The following is a 9596-nucleotide window of genomic DNA, read 5'->3' as shown; positions in this document are numbered from 1 at the left end:
CCGCAGAGTTCTCAGACTATGGTTACAGCTCCAGTTGCTACCCCACCTGCTCAGCCAACTAGAGGTGGAGGTCGGGGAGGTGGAGGTCACCCTAGAGGGGGAGTCCAGTCCATATACTATGCCCTTCTTGCCCGTACCAAGGTTGTTGCCTCCGATTCTGTCATCACAGTTATTATATTGGTTTGTCACAGAGATGCATCAGTTCTATTCGATCCAGGCTCTACTTATTCTTATGTGTCATCTTATTTTGCTCTGCATTTGGGTGTATCTCGGGATTCTTTGAGTTCCCCAGTTTATGTTTCTACTCCTGTGGGAGATTCTCTTATTGTGGACCGTGTTTATCGGTCGTGTTTGGTTGCTCTTAGTGGTTTTGAGACCAGAGACGATCTATTGTTGGTCAGTATGGTAGATTTTGACATTATCTTGGGCATGGACTGGTTGTCGGCCCATTATGCCATTCTTGATTGTCACGTCAAAATTGTGATGCTGGTCATGCCATGTGTACCGCGTGTTGAGTGTAGGGGTACTTTAAATTACACTCCCAGTAGAGTTATTTCTTTTCTTAAAGCTTAGCATATGTTTGAGAAAGGGTGTGATGCATATTTAGCTTATGTGAGAGATGTTGGTATTGATACTTGGGGTGCTCCTGTCTTGTTTGTGAAGAAAAAGGCTAGTTCTATGCGTATGTGTATTTATTATCACCATTTGAACAAAGTGACAATTAAGAACCGTTATCCTTTGCCTCGTATTGATGATCTGTTTGATCAGCTTCAGGGCGCACGAGTGTTTTCTAAGTTTGATTTGCGCTCAGGTTACCATCAGTTGAAGATTCGGGAGCCAGATATCTCGAAGACTGCTTTTAGGACTCGGTATGGTCATTACGAGTTCTTTGTTATGTCATTTGGGCTGACCAATGCCCCAACAACCTTTATGCATTTGATGCACAGCGTGTTCCGATCGTATCTTGACTCATTCGTCATTGTCTTTATTGATGATATTCTGGTGTATTCCCGGAGTCGGGAAGATCATGAACAACTCCTGAGGACTGTGCTTCAGACTCTGAGAGAGAAGAAGTTATATGCTAAGTTCTCGAAATGTGAGTTTTGGTTGGATTAAGTGTCATTCATAGGCCACATGGTATCGAGTGAGGGTATTCAAGTGGATCCGAAGAAGATAGAGGTCGTGCAGATTTGGCCCAGACCATCCTTAGCTACAGAGATCCGTAGTTTCCTTGGCTTGGCGGGTTATTACCGTTTTTTTGTGGAAGGGTTTTCATCAATTGTAGCCCCTATGACCAGGTTGACCCAGAAGGGTGCTCCATTTCAATGGACAGAGGAGTGTGAGGCGATCTTTCAGAAGCTCAAGACAACTTTGACTACAACCCCAGTTTTGATATTGCCTACAGGTTCGGGGTTTTATATGGTCTATTGCGATGCCTCGAGGATTGGCCTCAGAGCGGTGTTGATGCAGGACGGTAGGGTGATTGCCTACACATCCAGACAGTTAAAGATACATGAGAAGAACTACCCTGTCCACGACCTTGAGTTAGCTTCCATTGTTCACGCACTGAAGATTTGGTGCCTTTATTTATACAGGGTCCCCTGTGAGATTTATACTGATCATTGGAGCTTGCAGCACTTGTTCAAGCAAAATGATCTAAATTTGCACCAGAAGAGGTGGTTAGAGTTTCTGAAGGACTATGACATCACTATTTTGTATCACCCGGGCAAGGCCAATGTGGTGGCCGATGCTTTAAGTCGTTGGGCAGAGAGTTTGGGGAGATTGGCTTATTTAACAGGATCGGAGGCCTATGGCGATGGATATTTAGGCCTTAGCCAGCCAGTTTATGAGATTGGATCTTTTAGAGCCTAGTCGGGTTCTAGCTTGCATGGTTTCTTGGTCTTCCTTATTTGATCGTATCAGGGAGTGGCAGTATGATGACCCTCATTTGCTTGTCCTCAAGGACAAGGTTCAGCACGGTGATGCCAGAGATGTGACTATTGGTGATGATGGGGTATTAAGGATGCAAGGTCAGATTTGTGTACCCAATGTTGATGGGCTTCGAGAGTTGATTCTAGAGGAGGCCCATAGCTCGCGGTATTCCATTCATCCGGGTGCCGCAAAGATGTATCAGAATTTGAGGCAGCACTATTGGTGGAGGCGGATGAAAAAGGATATAGTTGGATTTGTAGCTCGGTGCCTCAACTGTCAGCAGGTGAGTATGAGCACCAGAGACCGGGTGGGTTGCTTCAGCAGATAGAGATTTCGGAGTGAAAGTGGGAGCGGATCACCATGGACTTTGTAGTTGGGCTCCCACGGACTTTGAGAAAGTTCGATGCTATTTGGGTGATTGTGGATCGGCTGACCAAGTCCGCTCATTTCATTCCTGTGTGTACTACTTATTCTTCAGAGTGGTTGGCGGAGATTTATATCCGGGAAATTGTTCGTCTGCATGGTATTCCAGTGTCCATCATTTCAGATAGAGGTACTCAGTTCACATCACGGTTCTGGAGGGCCGTTCAGCATGATTTGGGTACTTGGGTGGTGTTCAGTACAACATTTCACCCTCAGATGGACAGACAATCCAAGCGCACTATTCAGATTCTGGAGGATATGCTCCGTGCGTGTGTGATTGAGTTTGTAGGGTCATGGGATCAGTTCTTGCCATTGGCAGAGTTTGCTTACAACAACAACTATCAATCCAGCATTCAGATGGTACCATATGAGGCTTTATATGGAGACGGTATAGATCCCCGATGGATTGGTTTGAACCAGGTGAGGCTATATTGTTGGGCACATACCTGGTTCAGGATGCTTTGGAGAAGGTTAAGGTGATTCAGGATAGACTGCGTACAACCTAGTCCAGACAGAAGAGTTACGCGGACCAGAAGGTTCATGATGTTTCCTATATGGTTGGAGAACGGGTTTTGCTTTGGGTTTCGCCTATGAAGGGCATTATGAGATTCGGGAAGAAAGGAAAGTTGAGTTCGAGATTTATTAGCCCTTTTGAGATATTGGGGTGTGCTGGGGAGGTTGCTTATGAGCTTGCCTTACCTCCCAACTTGGCAGGAGTTCATCTGGTATTTCATGTTTCGATGCTCCGGAGGTATCACGGTGACCCGTCGCACGTGTTAGATTTCAGTTCAGTCTAGTTGGACAAGGATCTATCTTATGTTGAGGAGCCAGTGGCAATATTGGACAGGCAGGTTAGAAAGCTGAGGTCAAAGAACATTGCATCAGTAAAGGTTCAGTGGTGGGGCCAGCCGATCGAGGAGGCGACCTGGAGAACCGAGCAGGATATGCGCAGTCGCTACCCTCTTCTTTTCACTACTTTAGGTATGTCTTTATGCTCGTTCGAGGATGAACGAATGTTTAAGTGTAGGAGGATATGACGACCCGGCCGGTCATCTTAAGAATTAATGCCCCGATCCCCTATTAACTACTTTCCCCGAGTTTATTTCTGCTATTTTGATTTGCTGGGACGTTTGGTTTTGAGTTTCGGGGAGTTTTGGGACACTTAGTCCCTGAATGAGAGCTTAAGTTTTGGAAAGTTGACCGTAGTTGGAACAGTGTGGAGATGGCCTCGGAATGGAAATCTAATGGTTCCGTTAGCTCCGTTAGGTGATTTCGGGCTTAGGGGCGTGTTTGGATTGTGTTTTGGAGGTCCGTAGCTAATTTAGGATTGAAATGCCGAAAGTTGATTTTTTGAAGTTTCCGGTCCGATAGTGAGATTTTGATCAGAGGGTCAGAATGGAATTCCGAAAGTTGGAGTAGTTCCATAGTGTTAAATGTAATGTGTGTGCAAAATTTCAGGTCATTCAGACGAGGTTTGATAGACTTTTTGATCGAAAGCGTATTTTGAGAATTTTGGAATTCTTAGGCTTAAATCCATGGTTAATTCGAGGTTTCGATGTTGTTTTAGGTGTTTTAAGAATTGATACAAGTTTGGATAGTGGTTTGTCACTTGTTAGTGCCTTTGGTTGAGGTACCGGAGGCCTCAGGATGAATTCAGATGGTTGACGGAAAGATTTTGGAGTTAAAGTTACAGCTTCAACTGCTGGTTCTGTCATAACCGCACCTGCGGTTTGGGTCCCGCAGGTGTGGCGCCACAGAAGCAGCGAAGAGACCGCAGAAGCGAAATTGAGGGAGGTCAGCATTTTCCGCAGATGCGGGAGAATTACCGTAGAAGTGGTACCGCATCTGCGAGTTGGAGACCGCAGGTGCAGAAGTCCCCCTTTAATGAAATGTCGCAGGTGCGACCTTGGCTCCGCAGAAGCGGGACCACAGATGTGGAAATCGCTGGGCAGAATATATAAATTCTTATTATTAAGTATATTATGATTAACAAACATATTTTTGAATTTATTTTGTTGCGTCATGATCTAATATTTACTGGTGCCCCATCGGACTTACAATTTTGTAATTTTTGGTACGTACTTGTACAAACATTAGGTCCACAATCTGTATACGGCTATATTAGAGTGATTTTGACTGAGTTTATAGTTTCAGTTACTGACCATTATTTACTGTTTAGGATATACCTAGTATTTAAACAAGATATATAAAAGCATCAATAGGTTACATGAACTGGGAAATCCTCTATCTCATATGTCCAAGCGTTCTTTTCCTTGGCTGCATCGACAGTCCTTAGCACACGCCAAACAACACTGTTACACTTAAAGCCCGATCTGAAACCTATTTTCCATGCTCTGTCACCCTTCTTTATCCTCCCTTTAGCTTCAGAATAGGCCAGATTGTACCACACTGAGCTACTTGAAGTATTTACGAACCTATAAAGAGTCATTCTTGATGGCTCCATAAGTACTTCTGAGAGATCAAGATTCTTCTCAAGTTCGTCCAACACTGCTCTCCCCCTGCGTGAATGCAGAAATGCTCAAACGCCATCTTGAAATCGGGGATATATGGTTTCATTTTCCTTTTAAAGACTTTTCTCGCAATTAAGGAAGAGAGAAAGAGGAGTTGCTCGGACATGGGGAGGACTAGAGGGCCAAGAGTTGTGATATTGGTTTTTAAGGCCTCACTAGCAACTGCCATTAAGTCTTTTGATAATGATATGCCTTTCTTTCCATCCTCATCTTCATCTTGATAGGCACAATTGAATGCTCTGTCATCCGCACCTTTATGGGCGCGGACGACGTGCATCAGTTGATATTTTGAGCGTCTACGATCGGAGGAACGATTTGACAGAAAAACAGCAGATGCACCCATCCGGAAAAGGCAATTTGATAAAAGCTTTGATTTCAGCTTTCCCGAATAGTAGCCCACTGAGATTATTTCCGTAGTTGCTATAAGTGCATAAGAGTTGGCTTGCCCCTGTTCAATTATTTGACACATCAGCAATTTTGAACACCAAGAGTGGGAAAAGCATAACATAGACCTTTTAGTTTTGAAATCTTATTGGAACCTTCAAAAGAGTTTTTCTGCATTGTGTGACATCATCTAGCAGTTTTTGTTAAAGAGATCACACTTTTAATTAATCATATTATGTCTCAATACTTTTAGCTTTATGGATGATAGCGAGACTTGAACTCGAGACCTCTTGCCCGCTTTAGTACCATATTGAAGTGTATAACCGTCTAATTTAAGAACTTAAGTTGTTAAAGAGAAAATATTTTTAATTATTTAATTCGATAGTGTCTCAACCTGAAAATTTAGAATGATATGAAGATATACCAACCTGTAAAAGCCGGTTAGTTAGGTCTACATAAATGAGTCCAGCACTGCAACCCATGCCGCTGGGCTGCCGAGGTTATAGGTAATCACATTGACGCGAAGCTTATAATGGTTGACAATCATTGCAGAAAGAGATGGTGTTGGATTAAACGCACTAGAATTGACGATAACAATCCCAATCTCTCGAACCTTGACTCCGGTTTTCGCCAAAAAATCGTCTATGGCACCAATGATAACCATTTTCGCTTCATTTTGATTAATACTCATTGGAACACTTGATGGGATCTTTGACTCGGCTGGAATGTAAGTCTTTTCACCTAAATCTGACCTCTTCGAGATTCTCCTTAGAAAATTTAAACTTTCTTCGTCCAAAATGTTAGACATTTTTTCTATTAAACCTTGTTTAGATGTCATAAACATTGAGGTGGCTTATAACATGCAAAATCGACTAAGTAAACATTTCTTGGACGACTCATGAAGTAAACTGCCGTTAAGAAAACAACAAGAGTTGAAAAAGATCTCAACATGGCAATATAGTTCATTAGGTTTTCAAGAGTAAAGGTTGAAAGATGAAGTCCGACAACATCAAGAATTGGCACAATGAGGAGATAAAATGCATTTGATATTAGGTAATGGTATCCAAGTTTTACATATTTGGGTCTAATGGAGAGAAGAAAATTGGGTAGGTTTGACTGGGGTACTTCTCCAGCATTTTCTGCCATTGCTGTTGTAGATTAAGAGAAGAGAATTAGTATAAGATGAACGGAACGAGTATTTAACTTGTGTTTGTCTATCAATATATATCGCGGGAGTCTTAGCTAAACCTCTCGTCACCCCGGGTCTAGTAACTTGAGCGCTGGCTTCAATTAAAACAAGGATAACTTTTAAAATAGGGGTGTCAAATGGGCTGGTTGAACTAATTTTGGGCGAGTCAAAATGAGTTGATCAAGAAATGGATGGGTTATTTGACCCGCCCAAAAGTAACTTGGGCTAAAATTTGGGTCATAACCCAACCCGCCCAACTCTTACCAAACTTTAATTAATATGTATTATTTTCTTATAAATTGTTTAATTATCAAATAAGATATTTTTTCTTTTGTTATTGGTCATATATAACATATCTAACAAAAAATATTATTTTACAGTTATTTTAGCAAAATTATTCATGTATCAGTTTGGGCTGAAAATCAGTCTAACTTTAGATGGGCTGAAATGGGTTGGGTCAAGATGGACTGAGTTCAACAATTGGGCGGGTCAATAACCAGCCCAACCTTAAGCGAGTTGGGCGGGTCAAATGAGTTTGGACTCAAATTGCCACCCCTATTTTAAATCAAGATATGTTAACGGAATTCAGAGAAAATAATATAATTAGGAGTTCAAATGTGCGGGTTTGACTAATTTTGGATGGGTCAAAATGGGTTGAGTCACTAAATGGGCGGATCAATGACCCGTCCAAAAGTAACTTGGGCTGAGATGTGTTCGGTGAAATTGGGCTAAAATTTGGGTCATAGCACAACCCGTCTAACTCTTATCAAGCTTTAATTAATATATATTATTTTTTTTTATGAATTGTTTAGTTATCAAATAAGACTTTTTTTCTTTTGTTATGGTCATATATAATATATCAAACTAAAAAAGATTATTTAAAAGATATTTTACCAAAGCTACTCATGGATCAATTTAGACTAAAAATCACCGTAACTTTAAATGCGCAGAAATGAGGTTGGGTCAAGATGGGCTGAGTTCAACAAATGGGCGGGTCAGTGACCAACCCAACCTTGGGCATGATAGGCGGATTAAATGGGTTTGGGCTCAAATTGCCACCGGCAAATATAACTATTAAATCGAGATTATTGCATTGTTCTAAGTTGGTACTATATCACTCACCATTTTAATGTTATTTTTTTTGGGTTTCCCACCCCGTGTCCAATACTCATATTGGAGTGCGATTAAATTCGGATTCGCACCGGAAAGTCACACATTGGGGTAAAGCGCTCCCTAACAAAGGCGACTCTATACCCAGGGACTCGAACCTAAGACCTCTTATTGAGAATGAAGGAGTACTTACCACTCCACCCCAACCCTTGTTATCATCATTTTAATGTTGCTGCATAAGTAACTATGGTCTCTACCGTGATAAAACATTTTAAAATTCATTTCATATCTTAAACGTAATTAGGATTTAAAAATTAAGTAGTTCATGTTTAAAAGAGGGGTTTTCATTAAATTTCTCTTGAAATAAATCCAAATATTTTCACCTATTAAAACTTTATACTGATTACCCAATACAATCTTGTGTAATGTGTACGAAAAGGTGCGAATTTAATACTGAGAGTAATATGAAACATACTTTGATAATGTAAAACTCAAAATTGATTTTACCTTCAAATTATAGTCAACTAATGATGAGATAATAAGGAGTAGAATGTTGTTTACCCTCAAAATCGGATAACAATTAAATTTGTAAATGATTTTAAGGATATGTGGATTAATTTGACACGAAGCGATAAGTAAATTGCAATTAAAATAATCAATGATAAAGTAAATTCTAACAACAAGAATTGAACAGTTACAGTCTTGGGAGGTTAGCCACCTGTCACGACCCCAGTTCGCCCTCCGTGAACCATCGTGACGGCACCTAGTTTCTATGACTAGGTAAGCCTAATTTGCGGAAGAAAAACCAAAATTTGCGAAAGTAAACAATTTAAAACAGAAATAAAGTAGTAACAGTGTTTAAATGTGCCGCTCGTCTTACACCATGTTTAACTCTCAATACCAATACATAAATTCAAGACCCGGAAACCCACGAATCACAAGCTAAGATCAATACTACATAGATCTAACTCCGGAATGTCTAATAAGAACAGGAAAGTACAGAAGGGCTAAATACAAAAAACAGGAATAGAAAGGGACTTCTCGGTCTGCGGACGCGGCAGATGTACCTCGAAGTCTCTAGAGCAGTCGCCTCCTCAAGGATGATAGGCTTGAGTAGCGGTACCTGGATCTGCATATGAAAAATATGCGCAGAAAGGGCATGAGTACACCACAGCGGTACTCAGTAAGTGCCAAACCTACCCACAGTTGGGTAGTGACGAGGAAGGTCAGGGCCCTACTGAGGTTAAATAAAATATAAAGATGACATGATAAGATAAGCAGTGCAATTGAGAATCTACAATAAGAATCTATACAGGATAATAAGAGTACAATAATGGAAACAGAGATGAAGGCAAACCACAAGAAAGTACCACTCATAACAAGAATGATAACCGGGGATCTCTTGGTATCCTCAATATATGCTAGGGATCTCTTGGTATCCCAAGGATCTCTTTGTATCCTCAATATATGCTAGGGATCTCTTGGTATCCTCAATATATGCTAGGGATCTCTCGGTATCCTGAGGATCTCTTGGTATCCTCAATATATGCTAGGGATCTCTTGGTATCCCGAGGATCTCTTGGCATCCTCAATATACATGCCAGGGATCTCTTGGTATCCCGCACCTCAGTTCAGATCATAAATACGTACAGGGGATCTCCTGGGATGCCGTCCCGTAGTCCCAAAGTAAAAACATAGAGCAGCAATATAAGAATACCCAATTAAGCTAAATTTAGTACCAAGTAAACAGTTAATTGTAGCCTAACATACTTCACATAATGCAATTAAGGCAGTTTAAGCAAATAGGCAATTAAGTCAACTAAACATGCTTTTCTAAACTAGCGACAGACTAAATTCACAAGTAGAATAAAACAGGAAAAAGAACTCAATTGAGTACTTAAGGAAAAACTGGATTTTCAACAATTAGCTCGAGTACGCGCTCGTCACCTCACGTATAAGGCATTTCAATTTACAAATATATCATATCCTAAGGGGAAGGTCCCCCACATAAGATTAGATAAGCCACT

General features: G+C 41.0%; 1 pseudogene; it reads right to left on the bottom strand.

Annotated features, from left to right (window-relative positions):
- Positions 1 to 4570: 4570 nt before the first annotated feature.
- On the bottom strand, positions 4571 to 6416 carry LOC107772163 (3-ketoacyl-CoA synthase 20-like; annotated as a pseudogene).
- Positions 6417 to 9596: the final 3180 nt, after the last annotated feature.

Source organism: Nicotiana tabacum, chromosome 8 (genome assembly GCF_000715075.1).
Source record: "Nicotiana tabacum cultivar K326 chromosome 8, ASM71507v2, whole genome shotgun sequence".
In the NCBI taxonomy this organism is placed as follows: domain Eukaryota; kingdom Viridiplantae; phylum Streptophyta; class Magnoliopsida; order Solanales; family Solanaceae; genus Nicotiana; species Nicotiana tabacum.
This window is presented reverse-complemented; position numbering and strand designations above follow the sequence as displayed.